The 15,926-nt window shown below is 43.0% G+C and overlaps 1 protein-coding gene across 2 annotated transcripts in view; it reads left to right on the top strand.

Moving 5' to 3' along the window:
- PEX2 (peroxisomal biogenesis factor 2) overlaps positions 1-15,926 on the top strand; it is a 28,370-nt gene that overhangs the window by 488 nt on the left and 11,956 nt on the right. The gene's annotated exons all lie outside the window — the stretch shown is intronic.

Here is a 15,926-nt window from a genome sequence, read left to right as displayed (position 1 = left end):
CCCCCAAAGGTCTTTTCTCCCGCAGGAGGGCAACGAAGCTGGTGAGGGGTCTGGAGAGTAAGTCTGATGAGGAGAGGCTGAGGGAGCTGGGGGTGTTCAGTCTGGGGAAGAGGAGGCTGAGGGGAGACCTTATCAAGCTCTATAACTACCTGAAGGGAGGGTGTAGAGAGGCGGGGGTTGGTCTCTTCCCCCAAGTTACAGATGATAGGACAAGGGGAAATGGCTTCAAGTTGCACCAAGGTAGGTTTAGACTGGACATTAGGAAACAATTTTTCACAGAGAGAGTGGTCGGGCATTGGAACAGGCTGCCCAGGGAGGTGGTTGAGTCCCCATCCCTGGCTGTGTTTAAGAACCGTTCAGATGTGGTGTTGGGGGATATGGTGTGGGGGAGAGCTTTAGAGTAGGGTCGATGGTTGGACTCAATGATCCCGAGGGTCTCTTCCAGCCTAGATGATTCTGTGACAAGGCTTCCTATAGGCACTGCCTGCTAAAGGTGACAGTGGCTCCTCTCCGACTTCTGTTCAGCCACTTTTGTCCAGCCTGTAAGTGCAAGTAACAAACCATCAGTTTGCCACAAAACTAATGTAGATTGAGGCTGAGTTTCTTATGTCATTCAGACATCAGGCTGAATGTATTACCACAAAAAAAGACCTTGAGGGGCTGGAGCGGGTCCAGAGAAGGGGGACAAAGATGGTGAGGGGTCTGGAGCACAAGTCTTGTGAGGAGCTGCTGAGGGAGCTGGGGGTGTTCAGCCTGGAGAAAAGGAGGCTGAGGGGAGACCTTCTCGCTCTCTCCAACTCCCTGAAAGGAGGGGGTAGCCAGGGGGGGTCGGTCTCTTCTCCCAAGGAACAGGCCATGGGACAAGAGGAAATGGCCTCAAGTTGCACCAGGGGAGGTTCAGATTGGAGATTAGGAACAATGTTTACTTGAAAGGGTTATTACACATTGGAAGGGGCTGCCCAGGGCAGTGGTGGAGTCACCATCCCTGGAGGTATTTAAAAGCCGGGCAGCCATAGTGCTTAGAGACATGGGTTAGTGATGGGTTTGGTCAGAGTTGGGTTGATGGTTGGACTTGATGTTCTTCAAGGTCCCTTCCAACCCAGGCAGTTCTATGATTCTATGAATTGCCATTGTTTTTTGGCAGAGGGATGAATTCCACTTATGATACAGTCCATACCAAAAACCACAGCACCGTATATTACTTGCAGCCCCTAAGTATATTTCTGGTATCATCTTTCACCTGTCAGTGGGAGGAAAGTGTTCACCAGGCTCAAAGATGAAGTACAGCCAGTTTGTAGTAAAGTCTGATTCCAAAATATTTAGCCATTTGCTTGATTTTACTGGAAGTTAGTGAATTCTTGTCTAACTTCTTTGGAGCTGTTACCAACAGTTGCTGATAAGGTTTTTTGCTTTAATACTATTTTTATTCTTTATGAAGATCTACCTTATCAGTGCTGTCTTCTACAAACTTGTTTTCCTTTATGCTTCGGTTTCTACTCGTCAGCAGTTTGATTTTCTCTTCCTGGATGTCCATCATCACTAATGAATGTAGTGAAGTGATTAGTGGGAAAAAACGTGTGCATTGCTGGGATGTGAATTAAAGTAGCAAATAAACTATTAAAGGGACTAACAATTCACACCTCTGAATTTATTTTTTTTTTTTGAGCTTGTTCATACTGCATTCAGTTCATACAGTCATTTCAGTGACTTGCTCTGGAGTTAGAGGGATAACTTCACACTTCTAAGATGAATAAATGAACTTGTTAAAAAGGCTTTTGTCATTTTTTTGGTAGAAATAGAATAGACCAGTAGGGCACGTAATCAAGTGTATTGGAGGGATTTGACACTTATATTTTAATTCCTCTGGAATTCACTATGGAAATGATCGTGTCAGTATTGGAACACCTGCTGTGGTTGCTAGTAAGAATACTTTTTGGGAGTTAAAAGGAACACTTTCTTTGGAGAGAGTAGCTCAGCACTTGTGTCTGTAGTGATACAGGTGGGGACAAGACAGCGCTGTGTATGAGTGATTACTGGTGAATAGGCCAGTTCAAACTCATTTCAGCTTTCTGTTAAAAAGAAAAAAATAAAAATCCTTCCATTATTTTGCTATCCTATGCACTGCAGTAATGTTTTGGAGAGAATTTGTCTTATTTTGGGTAAATCAGATGTTATTTTTCTTACTAAAAATTGTCAAAAGCTTGTGTCTGCCAGTGCAAGCACATTCTTCAGAAAGCAGCATTATTTTTTTTTTAAAAAAATTGTACTATTTTAATAGCTTATGCATTTACGCTTTAATTACCATGATGCTCATAGTGTTTTCCATATTCTTAAGTAATTGATAAAGTCATTGAATTGGGAGGTGGAATACATTTAAACCTATTGTCTGTGAAGGTTTTGCAAGGACCTTATATTTACATCCTCTTTCTTGCCCACCAGTCTTGATTGTATTGGGGAGGCTGAAAGAGGTGGGGTGTTTGGGTATTTTTATAAATAACAATTTTTTATTTTTTATTTTTGAAGGCAATGTCATGTGTATATATTTGCAGTTTTTAAATAAAGAATGGAGTGCATGTTCTGAGTACAGAGTATAAGGAAATTTCATTAATCTGGATCCACGGCGGATGAAATGACTCTCTGCTTAGAATTTTGCCTCTGCTTGTAACTCCTTTTAACTTCTAGGCCTGCCTTGCTGCAAACTTTTGAGGTTTTTATTTGGTGAGATCATCCCTTTCACCAAATGAAGAAAATCGGTTCTCATTAAAGCTTTAGTGAAATTTATAATGTTGATATAATTGATTAAATAATTGAAATTAGGCATCTCTCTGCATGGGTGGCAAAGTGTCTTTTATTTATATTAGAAATGTTGAGAACTGTAACATAATAGCATGGAACTTATGTGTATCTGAACCAGCTCATGCTGACCTCTGTCATCTCATTACCCTTAGAACTCTTAGTACAGCAGATATAAAATATCCTCTGAATCTCTTTTTTAAAAGTTTCATGTCTTAGGTGATGGGCTTCGGGTGCATCATGGATCTACCCCCTGATTCCAGGGCTGTGGGGCAGCTGGAATGATGTGCCCCGGTTCATGCTGGCAGGTTACTAAGGATTAAGGTAGATATATGGAATGTCTGTTCTGTGCAGGAGGGTGTTTAGATTTGGTAGAGAATTTTTTTGTTTGTTTGAGAGCTCTGTGTGTTTGTCTTCTTTTAGATTCTTCTATTATTCCCCCAGCCCGAGACACTGGGTGTCATTTCTTTTATTAGAGAAAGTGGTGACTCACAGAAAAGCTTTGATACTTACTGTGATTCAGGACATGTTAGAAGCAAAGGTTCTTGTGATGGGCTAAATAAAACTCAATTAAAACTTGCAAACAGGTGTTGGTTGTATATAAAGAGTTCGTTAGACCCTTCATGGAATAGAATGGCAAAGGTAATTTCTGTACTCTGACGGTTTTTGACACCGTTACTCATCCAGGACCTCCATTTGTGCTTTGACATCAACTGCTGTGGTGCAACTCAAGACAGACATTTGATCTTCTCCTGTGGTTAATCTTTTATAGACTTTTAAAGTGGCAGTTCTGAAAATTAATAAAGGCTTCTACCCCGAGAGTATTTGGGAAAGAGGGAAGAAGCAAGTTTATGGCTACAGACTATCAATACCAAAAAACATACTGTAAAATAAATGACTCTTCAAGATGTAAATGATGAAGGGGTAGGGAGTGATGTCTGAATCCTGAATTAGCTTATGTCTAGATATAATAATGAGGCACATGGTCTTTCAGGAAAAAAACATTTAATTTTGTCTTTATAATAGGAGAGAGTGGGAATGTCTTTCCTTTTTTTTTTTTTTAAACATATGAAAGTCATTTCACAGCTCTGAGGTTCAGAGAGAGTAGGGGTAAAGAGAGGAGGGAGGAGATGAACAGATGTCTGAGGGGAAGCTGGTATCAAATTAAACACTAGACAAATCAGTCAACAATCTGAGGTTAGAAAGTAAGTACCTTATTACCAACGTGCTTTATTTCTATATTGGTTATAATGACCTATTCTTAAAATATAAGAAGTCCCCCAGCACTGTTGTACTTGCAATGTTATGTTTGTTCAGTGAGAACAGGAATCAAGAAGATCTTTTAAAAAAAAAAAATTATGTCCAGCTAATGCTAACTGGTAAGTTTTAGGCATAAATACATCTTCATTAAGTTCACTTGTAAGATAGTGTGCTCTAATAATAATAATAATACTAAGAAAAATAAGATGATAAGAAGAAACAATCGTGAATAAGGGGAGGGCAATGCCTGGCTTGGTAGACAAGGGCAGGGCAGCAGATACTGTTTCAGTAGGGCTTCCACCACTGTCTCCTGTGAGGACACCACACAAAAATAGGAGGAGTAACTGTTAAGTCCGAGGGTGACACTGCCATCCAGAGGGACCTTGACAGGCTGGAGAAATAGGGTGACAGAAACATCGTGGAGTTTGAGAAGGGAAAGTGCAAAGTCCTGCACCTGCGGAGGATCAGCCCCATGCCCTGGTGTCTGCTGGGTGGCAACCGTCTGGAAAGTTGGAGAACTTTCTTTGTTGGAGAACAACCATTTGGAGAAATGAACCTGGGGGTTCTGGTGGAAGTTCAAAATGAGCCAGCAGTGTGCCCTTGTGGCAAAGAGGGCTGCTGGTACCTCCTGGGCTGCATTAGGAGGAGTGTTGCCAGCAGGTCAAGGGAGGTGGTTGAGTATCCTCTCACTCTCCTCGGCACTGGTGGGGCTGCCTCTAAAGTACTGTGTCAGTTCTGGGCTCCCCAGTATAGGTGAGGCCTGGAAGTACTGGGGAGTCCAACAAAGAGAAGGGAAGAGTCCAGAGAAGGGCAATGAAGCTGGTGTGGGGTCTGGAGCACAAGTCTTGTCAGGAGCAGCTGAGGGAGCTGGGGGTGTTGAGCATGGTTTAGTGATGGTTTTTATCAGACTTAGGTTGATGGTTGGAATAGGTGATCTTCAAGGTCTCTTCCAACCCTGACAATTCTATGACTAAAGGGCCACAAAGTTGATGAAGGAACTGGTAAGTCTGATGAGGAGAGGCTGAGGGAGCTGGGGGTGTTCAGTCTGGGGAAGAGGAGGCTGAGGGGAGACCTTATCAAGCTCTATAACTACCTGAAGGGAGGGTGTAGAGAGGCGGGGGTTGGTCTCTTCCCCCAAGTTACAGATGATAGGACAAGGGGAAATGGCTTCAAGTTGCACCAAGGTAGGTTTAGACTGGACATTAGGAAACAATTTTTCACAGAGAGAGTGGTCGGGCATTGGAACAGGCTGCCCAGGGAGGTGGTTGAGTCCCCATCCCTGGCTGTGTTTAAGAACCGTTCAGATGTGGTGTTGGGGGATATGGTGTGGGGGAGAGCTTTAGAGTAGGGTCGATGGTTGGACTCAATGATCCCGAGGGTCTCTTCCAGCCTAGATGATTCTGTGACAAGGCTTCCTATAGGCACTGCCTGCTAAAGGTGACAGTGGCTCCTCTCCGACTTCTGTTCAGCCACTTTTGTCCAGCCTGTAAGTGCAAGTAACAAACCATCAGTTTGCCACAAAACTAATGTAGATTGAGGCTGAGTTTCTTATGTCATTCAGACATCAGGCTGAATGTATTACCACAAAAAAAGACCTTGAGGGGCTGGAGCGGGTCCAGAGAAGGGTGACAAAGATGGTGAGGGGTCTGGAGCACAAGTCTTGTGAGGAGCTGCTGAGGGAGCTGGGGGTGTTCAGCCTGGAGAAAAGGAGGCTGAGGGGAGACCTTCTCGCTCTCTCCAACTCCCTGAAAGGAGGGGGTAGCCAGGGGGGGTCGGTCTCTTCTCCCAAGGAACAGGCCATGGGACAAGAGGAAATGGCCTCAAGTTGCACCAGGGGAGGTTCAGATTGGAGATTAGGAACAATGTTTACTTGAAAGGGTTATTACACATTGGAAGGGGCTGCCCAGGGCAGTGGTGGAGTCACCATCCCTGGAGGTATTTAAAAGCCGGGCAGCCATAGTGCTTAGAGACATGGGTTAGTGATGGGTTTGGTCAGAGTTGGGTTGATGGTTGGACTTGATGTTCTTCAAGGTCCCTTCCAACCCAGGCAGTTCTATGATTCTATGAATTGCCATTGTTTTTTGGCAGAGGGATGAATTCCACTTATGATACAGTCCATACCAAAAACCACAGCACCGTATATTACTTGCAGCCCCTAAGTATATTTCTGGTATCATCTTTCACCTGTCAGTGGGAGGAAAGTGTTCACCAGGCTCAAAGATGAAGTACAGCCAGTTTGTAGTAAAGTCTGATTCCAAAATATTTAGCCATTTGCTTGATTTTACTGGAAGTTAGTGAATTCTTGTCTAACTTCTTTGGAGCTGTTACCAACAGTTGCTGATAAGGTTTTTTGCTTTAATACTATTTTTATTCTTTATGAAGATCTACCTTATCAGTGCTGTCTTCTACAAACTTGTTTTCCTTTATGCTTCGGTTTCTACTCGTCAGCAGTTTGATTTTCTCTTCCTGGATGTCCATCATCACTAATGAATGTAGTGAAGTGATTAGTGGGAAAAAACGTGTGCATTGCTGGGATGTGAATTAAAGTAGCAAATAAACTATTAAAGGGACTAACAATTCACACCTCTGAATTTATTTTTTTTTTTTGAGCTTGTTCATACTGCATTCAGTTCATACAGTCATTTCAGTGACTTGCTCTGGAGTTAGAGGGATAACTTCACACTTCTAAGATGAATAAATGAACTTGTTAAAAAGGCTTTTGTCATTTTTTTGGTAGAAATAGAATAGACCAGTAGGGCACGTAATCAAGTGTATTGGAGGGATTTGACACTTATATTTTAATTCCTCTGGAATTCACTATGGAAATGATCGTGTCAGTATTGGAACACCTGCTGTGGTTGCTAGTAAGAATACTTTTTGGGAGTTAAAAGGAACACTTTCTTTGGAGAGAGTAGCTCAGCACTTGTGTCTGTAGTGATACAGGTGGGGACAAGACAGCGCTGTGTATGAGTGATTACTGGTGAATAGGCCAGTTCAAACTCATTTCAGCTTTCTGTTAAAAAGAAAAAAATAAAAATCCTTCCATTATTTTGCTATCCTATGCACTGCAGTAATGTTTTGGAGAGAATTTGTCTTATTTTGGGTAAATCAGATGTTATTTTTCTTACTAAAAATTGTCAAAAGCTTGTGTCTGCCAGTGCAAGCACATTCTTCAGAAAGCAGCATTATTTTTTATTTAAAAAAAATCTTAATATTTTAATAGCTTATGCATTTACGCTTTAATTACCATGATGCTCATAGTGTTTTCCATATTCTTAAGTAATTGATAAAGTCATTGAATTGGGAGGTGGAATACATTTAAACCTATTGTCTGTGAAGGTTTTGCAAGGACCTTATATTTATCCTCTTTCTTGCCCACCAGTCTGGATTGTATTGGGGAGGCTGAAAGAGGTGGGGTGTTTGGGTATTTTTATAAATAACAATTTTTTATTTTTTATTTTTGAAGGCAATGTCATGTGTATATATTTGCAGTTTTTAAATAAAGAATGGAGTGCATGTTCTGAGTACAGAGCATAAGGAAATGTCATTAATCTGGATCCATGGCGGATGAAATGACTCTCTGCTTAGAATTTTGCCTCTGCTTGTAACTCCTTTTAACTTCTAGGCCTGCCTTGCTGCAAACTTTTGGGGTTTTTATTCGGTGAGATCATCCCTTTCACCAAATGAACAAAATCGGTTCTCATTAAAGCTTTAGTGAAACTTATAATGTTGATATAATTGATTAAATAATTGAAATTAGGCATCTCTCTGCATGGGTGGCAAAGTGTCTTTTATTTATATTAGAAATGTTGAGAACTGTAACATAATAGCATGGAACTTATGTGTATCTGAACCAGCTCATGCTGACCTCTGTCATCTCATTACCCTGTGTCTTTTATTTATATTAGAAATGTTGAGAGCTGTAACATAATAGCGTGGAACTTACGTGTATCTGAACCAGCTCATGCTGAAGTCTCTCATCCTTACCGCTAGAACTCTTAGTACAGCAGATATAAAATATCCTCTGAATCTCTTTTTTAAAAGTTTCATGTCTTAGGTGATGGGCTTCGGGTGCATCGTGGATCTACCCCCCGATTCCAGGGCTGTGGGGCAGCTGGAATTATATGCTCTGGTTCATGCTGGCGGGTTATTAAGGATTAAGGTAGATATATGGAATGTCTGTTCTGTGCAGGAGGGTGTTTAGATTTGGTAGAGAATTTTTTTGTTTGTTTGAGAGCTCTGTGTGTTTGTCTTCTTTTAGATTCTTCTATTATTCCCCCAGCCCGAGACACTGGGTGTCATTTCTTTTATTAGAGAAAGTGGTGACTCACAGAAAAGCTTTGATACTTACTGTGATTCAGGACATGTTAGAAGCAAAGGTTCTTGTGATGGGCTAAATAAAACTCAATTAAAACTTGCAAACAGGTGTTGGTCATATATAAAGAGTTCGTTAGACCCTTCATAGAATAGAATGGCAAAGGTAATTTCTGTACTCTGACGGTTTTTGACACCGTTACTCATCCAGGACCTCCATTTGTGCTTTGACATCAACTGCTGTGGTGCAACTCAAGGCAGACATTTGATCTTCTCCTGTGGTTAATCTTTTATAGACTTTTAAAGTGGCAGTTCTGAAAATTAATAAAGGCTTCTACCCCGAGAGTATTTGGGAAAGAGGGAAGAAGCAAGTTTATGGCTACAGACTATCAATACCAAAAAACATACTGTAAAATAAATGACTCTTCAAGATGTAAATGATGAAGGGGTAGGGAGTGATGTCTGAATCCTGAATTAGCTTATGTCTAGATATAATAATGAGGCACATGGTCTTTCAGGAAAAAAACATTTAATTTTGTCTTTATAATAGGAGAGAGTGGGAATGTCTTTCCTTTTTTTTTTTTTTAAACATATGAAAGTCATTTCACAGCTCTGAGGTTCAGAGAGAGTAGGGGTAAAGAGAGGAGGGAGGAGATGAACAGATGTCTGAGGGGAAGCTGGTATCAAATTAAACACTAGACAAATCAGTCAACAATCTGAGGTTAGAAAGTAAGTACCTTATTACCAACGTGCTTTATTTCTGTATTGGTTATAACGACCTATTCTTAAAAAATAAGAAGTCCCCCAGCACTGTTGTACTTGCAATGTTATGTTTGTTCAGTGAGAACAGGAATCAAGAAGATCTTTTAAAAAAAAAAAAATTATGTCCAGCTAATGCTAACTGGTAAGTTTTAGGCATAAATACATCTTCATTAAGTTCGCTTGTAAGATAGTGTGCTCTAATAATAATAATAATACTAAGAAAAATAAGATGATAAGAAGAAACAATCGTGAATAAGGGGAGGGCAATGCCTGGCTTGGTAGACAAGGGCAGGGCAGCAGATACTGTTTCAGTAGGGCTTCCACCACTGTCTCCTGTGAGGACACCACACAAAAATAGGAGGAGTAACTGTTAAGTCCGAGGGTGACACTGCCATCCAGAGGGACCTTGACAGGCTGGAGAAATAGGGTGACAGAGACATCGTGGAGTTCGAGAAGGGAAAGTGCAAAGTCCTGCGCCTGCGGAGGATCAGCCCCATGCCCTGGTGTCTGCTGGGTGGCAACCATCTGGAAAGTGGGAGAACTTTCTTTGTTGGAGAACAACCATTTGGAGAAATGAACCTGGGGGTTCTGGTGGAAGTTCAAAATGAGCCAGCAGTGTGCCCTTGTGGCAAAGAGGGCTGCTGGTACCTCCTGGGCTGCATTAGGAGGAGTGTTGCCAGCAGGTCAAGGGAGGTGGTTGAGTATCCTCTCACTCTCCTCGGCACTGGTGGGGCTGCCTCTAAAGTACTGTGTCAGTTCTGGGCTCCCCAGTATAGGTGAGGCCTGGAAGTACTGGGGAGTCCAACAAAGAGAAGGGAAGAGTCCAGAGAAGGGCAATGGAGCTGGTGAGGGGTCTGGAGCACAAGTCTTGTGAGGAGTGGCTGAGGGAGCTGGGGGTGTTGAGCATGGTTTAGTGATGGTTTTTATCAGACTTAGGTTGATGGTTGGAATAGGTGATCTTCAAGGTCTCTTCCAACCCTGACAATTCTATGACTAAAGGGCCACAAAGTTGATGAAGGAACTGGACATGACTCTTGTGAGGACACAACTAGGTGATCTTCAAGGTCCCTTCCAACCCTGACTCTAAAGGGCCACAAAGTTGATGAAGGAATTGGAGATGACTCTTGTGAGGACACGCTGAGAGAGCTGGGACTGCTCAGCCTGGAGAAGAGAAGGCTCCAGGCAGATCTTATTAACATACCTGGAGGAAGGGTGCAAGGAGGGACAGAGCCAGAGTCTTTCCAGTGGTGCCCAGTGCCAGGATAAGGGGCAGTGGGCACACACTGAAATGCAGGAAGCTCTGTCTGAACATCAGGAAACACTTTGTCACTGTGAAGGTGACCAGGCAGCAGCACGGGGTGCCCAGAGAGGCCGTTGAGTCTCCCTCCTTGGAGGTACAAAAAGGTGTCTGGACATGGTCCTGGGGAACTGGCTCTGGCTGGCCTTTCTTTAGTTCATGGGGACTGGCAAGAAACACATGGACCCCTTTCTCCTTGCCCCTGTAATGACACTTATAAAAATGAAAAGAGAGGGTGTAACAGTCAGCTCTGAAATTTTTTCCTTTTTTCTTTTTCTGTTTGTTTCCCCTAGCTTGCAGTAGGTCCCCAAGCAGGATTTGGCAACCACCAGCAGACTTTCACACACATTTTTTGGGAAATTTGGTGCAGGAAACAGCTTCGTACTACTTTAGAATGACTGCAAAAAGAGAGCCCTTTGCCAGCCAGCTTCCAGAGAGGTGTATTTTTCTTCAAATCACTACCAACTCCATTCTATAAATACTGCAAAGTGTCTATTGATCCTTCACATCATAAGTACCCTTAACTCTCTACAAATATATTAGCCTTATACATATGTTTAGTATGTACTAAGCTGAACAACTCATGAGATACAAACTCTGAAAAGGATACATTTGCATTTGTATGCGACGTGTGAAGTTGGAAGATGATCATTCCGTCAGGTAAAATCAGCCTTTCACTAGAGCACCCCGATGTAGATTTCTCCCTGGCAAGGTCTGGCTTCCCAATGTTCACTTCCCAGGAACAGCACCTGGATTCACACAATTATTTAGAGCATGCAGAGAGCAAATTTAAATTTCCAACCTAAATGATGGTAAGTTGTGTATGGCTAAAAGGAGGAATAGACTCAAGCTGTAGCTCCTGCCGTTAACGGTGACAGCCCCTCCAGCTGTTCCATCTCTTGGGCTGCAGGATGGTGTTTTCAGGCAGGCTGCTAGTCTTGTTTTGGGGGTTTTTGTTGATTTTGGGGGGAGGAAGAGAGGCAGGTGGATAGGTTTGGGTTTTTTATCTTATGAGACCTAATAGAATATATCCTTTTTCAGGTAGACCAGGAAAGGGAAGAGGAGAAAGGGTGTGATGCTACAGGTCTCATTTTAACTAACATACTCCACAGCACTCCCTGTGCTCTTCCAGTAGTAAAGTTAAAAGCAGCAAATCAAAAATAAATTTACAAAAGGGGGTATTTTGCTAAAAAGCTGGAGGCTGCTGAGTCAGTTTGTGCTGTCCATGGACAGAGCAGGCAGCAGTGTCTCTGTCCCACAGCTGCTCTGATGAGGTGACTGGTTCCTGCGCCGTACGTCTGACCTACATCTACAGGCACTGTCACTTCACATCTGAACTAAACAAAAATCTTCTGGAGCAGGAGAACAGAAGGGATGCTGTCTCTGTCATTCTCAGAGATTGTGGTAGGGGGTTTTTGATTTGGAGGTGGAATATAAGAAATTCGGAAGTCTGAGATTGAAAACAGTTTGAAACAAAGGGAAAATAAATGCAGATTTTTGTCAGAGGAAGAAAGGGTAAAAATTAAATAAAAAACTTTGAGGAGGAGGAAGACAAGTACATAATACTGAAGAGAGAAGAATTATGGCAGTGGGGCAACTCTTGAATCAAGGATGACTCTGACTGGGCTTGGACACTTCTTTCCTTCCCTACAGGAGAGGACCTGGGGAGGGTTTTGGCCTTTAGAAGTGAGTTGAATCACTGCGTTTGTATCAGTGCCTACCTGGGAACAACCTCTCTAAAAACCCTGCCACTGCTTATCTCCACTGCCTTTGGTTTTGCTAATATTGACAGTAAGGCTGGAAAAGAAAGGAAATAATCCAAATTTAAATTCTAAGAGAATGTAAAAATACATTCAAAAATAATATTATTAATATTATTAATAATTCTATAAGCAGAGAAGCTGACAGAAGCTGTCACTGAGGTGGGCTGGCAAGGAGAAAGGAACTTTTCCTAGAAAGGAAATGAATATTGGGCCATGAGTTTGTGGGGCAGAACTAAATCATGAAGGGGAGTTCACGTTGGGATTGCAGAGGAGTTGCAGAAGCTGTGGCAGTGCTCCAAGGAGAAAGGAACTTTTCCTAGAAAGGAAATGAATATTGGGCCATGAGACTGTGGGGCAGAACTAAATCATGAACTCCCAGTCCCAGGATTTAAGAGAGTGTGGTGAAAGCATATCAGTCTTCCGTCATGTGCTTAAAGTTACCCTAATTACCAAGTAATAAAACTGTCAAGATTTGGGGACACTGAGCACATCTAATTTTTCCCAGCATCCCTGTTAGTCACTGTGTGTGCCAAACATTTCAAAGTGCAATCACATCAGAAAGGTAAGCGTGGGAGGAGCTGCAGTGGGGGACTTACTTACAGAGAGTAGCCTCTCACCTCCAAGTCTGCACGAGTCCTACCACGGACTTTTACAAAAAATTATTTGTTTCTTTTTGAAAGACAGCAAAAAGTTTCATTATTGGTATTTCCAGTGTCGTGTTATCCGTGCACATTCCACATGTTGGGTTTGAAGACCATGGAACAGCTCTTCTGGTCGAATGCCAGACCTGGGTTTCTGTCTGGCCGTTGGCTGGTGGCTGCAAGAGTGTGATGCTGTGAGTCTAAGGCAGCCAGTTTCAGAATTACCTGTTTTTCCTGGCTCTGGTGCTGTTCTTACTGCTACTGTGTGTGTCTTACCTGTGCTGGGCTCACCTGCTTGTGTACTACATCTGCAAAAAAGTTAAATTTATAAACAGGTTTGTTTTCTGGCAGTCTGATGTGCAGGGACAGCTCAGTAGAGGGTAACTGAGGGTTGGCGCTGGTCTGTAAGGAAAGGTGGCGAACACAGTTGAAGGGAGATGGGAGGGAGTGACTGAAGCTGTCAGAAATGGCATCAGCTTCTGTTTCTGTAGAACACAAGCCCAAAAAATGAGACGTATGTGTCAGGTTAAGTACTGTTCTTCATCCTTCCACCGGTTGAGAGTTCTTGATGATAATTAGATCCATTTATTCCTAAGTTATGCCATATAGTACAAGCCCAAACTGGCAGTGAACAGGCTTGTCATTTGATTGATGCAGGGCCTTCTTGGCTCTAACCTATCATAAATATGTACAGTCTGTAACAGCATTGTTCTTACCTACAGTCCTCCTTTTGGTACAGATGCTCACAGAGGTTAATGATGAGTTAGCTCTGTGTTTAAGACAGATTTTACTTTTCTCATCTAATAAGTATTTGTAATAAAAGGTTAAAAGACGTTCTGTTCCTGCAGTGTAGTACTTGGATCAGCGTTGTTACACTTGCATACCACTGAATATTCATGAGTCTGCAGTTGGTATGCGTATGTATATAAAGAGGAGGAAAGTTGGAATAAAATCTGGGCAATGACTCTGTTTCATAAAAGATGAGCCCAAGGTGTTTAATGCAAAATTTCAGGGTTCTGTCTGTGGTAAGGTGTGTCAGGGTGTATAGAACAGGCATCGCTTCTGAACCCCTTCTGCAGGGGATCTGCTCAGTCTTCACCCTGGAGCTCCATACCTGTCTGGTGAGCCGTTTGTATGGGTCAGAGAGGTAGGAGCAGAATGGGAACACAGAGCTGTGAAATGGGAATTTCAGTTTCACTGAATTTCACTGAATTTTAGAGTTGGAAGGGACCATAGAGATCATCTAGTCCAACTCCCCTGCTGAAGCAGGATTGCCCAGAGCTTGTCAGAGCGTGTCACTCAGGGCTGCATCCAGGTGGGTCTTGAAAATCTCCAAGGAAGGGGACTCCACACCCTCCCTGGGCAGCCTGTTCCAGGGCTCTGTCACCCTCACCGTGAAGAAGTTTCTCCTCATATTTGAGTGGAACCTCTTCTGTTCCAACTTGTGCCCGTTGCCCCTCGTCCTCTCACTGGGAACCACTGAAAAGAGTCTGGCTCCCTCCTCCTTCAACCCTCCCTTGAGATACTTGTAGGCGTTGATAAGGTCTCCCCTCAGCCTTCTCTTCTCCAGACTAAAGAGTCCCAGCTCTTTCAGTCTCTCCTCATAAGGGAGATGCTCCAATCCTTGAATCAGATTACTTTTTTTTTAATTAAGGTATTTTGAATGGAAAAAAGGTAGGGAGAGGTGTGGAAAAGATGCATAAAATTGGGATTGACTCTGTGCTTGACAACTTTAGTGTTTAGTGACACGGTTTAGTGATGGTTTGGGTTTTTTTAATCAGAGTTGGGTTGATGGTTGGACTAGATGATTTTAAAGGTCCCTTCCAACCTTCACAATTCTATGGTCTTAAATAAAGCTGTGTGAGATACAATGTCCTAACAACAGTGAGCAGCAAATACTACATGTGTCACGAGGCAGAAGGCCAACTTTTCAGGTAAGTGACAATAACCAGCAAATGAGTAGTTCTGGCTGTAACTGCCCACGGTGTGCTCACATTTCTCTTCTGTCTTGGAAATATTCCGAAAGGGAGCTGCATCACTGTGTGATGTTTCACCAGCTTTCCACACAGATGGCACACCTACTGAGCTCTACATCCTTCTTGCTGTTACACACGCAGTCTAGTAGAACTTCTAGTTACCTGTTTTTGTACCAGAACCTCCTATCCCCATCATAACCAAAGTCTTTGCACACAAGGGTCTCCCTGCCATCTGCTGGTGTGTTCATCAGTGGTCGAGACCTACGTTTGTAGCACAAGGGATCCTTGTCTTTCCCATGCTCCTACACCTCTTGACACTGCCTTAGTTAGGAGATACGGCCCCTTCCTTGCAAGGGGCTCTTCCTTCCTGGTGAGGGGCCTGGAGAACAAGTCCTGTGAGGAGAGGCTGAGGGAACTGGGCATGTTTAGTTTGGAGAAGAGGAGGCTGAGGGGAGACCTCATTGCCCTCTACAACTACCTGAAAGGAGGGTGTAGAGAGGCAGGTGTTGGCCTCTTCTCCCAAAGGACGAACGACAAGACCAGAGGAAATGGTCTGAAGTTGGGGCAAGGGAGGTTTAGATTAGATATTAGAAAGAACTACTTTACTGAAAGAGTGGTCAGGCCCTGGAACAGCCTGCCCAGGGAGGTGGTGGAGTCACCATCCCTGGAGGGATTTAAGAAACGTGTAGACATGGCTCTTCAGGGCATGCTCTAGTGCCCAAGGTTATTGGTTTATGGCGAGGTGTTGAGTGTGGGGTTTAGTTGGTGGGTGCGGTGTTTTTGGTGAGCGTTTGGTGGTTTGTTTTTTTTTTTGTTGTTGTTGTTTTGTTTTTTGTGGGTGGACTCGATCTCAGAGGTCCCTTCCAACTAAGATTCTGTGATTCTGTGACAGCAGGCTTTCTGCTTTATCACGACAGCTCCACATACTCACTGGCACCTCAGAGGTTCTGCCTTTGGTCTTGACCAACACCAACGGAAACAAAAGGCACTACTATGGTATTTGAGTGACTTCAGAGACCAATGATAATCACACATTCAAAAAGCTATTTTTTTTGGACGTGAGTGCAAAGTTTGATATATGTATAAGGCATAACTTGTGATGATGCTCCTTGTTTGTTGA

The sequence above is a fragment of the Calidris pugnax genome, unplaced genomic scaffold (assembly GCF_001431845.1).
Source record: "Calidris pugnax isolate Ruff unplaced genomic scaffold, ASM143184v1 scaffold61, whole genome shotgun sequence".
Classification (NCBI taxonomy): Eukaryota; Metazoa; Chordata; class Aves; order Charadriiformes; family Scolopacidae; genus Calidris; species Calidris pugnax.
The sequence above is the reverse complement of the archived record's forward strand: the minus strand, read 5'-3'. Positions and strand labels throughout refer to the sequence as shown.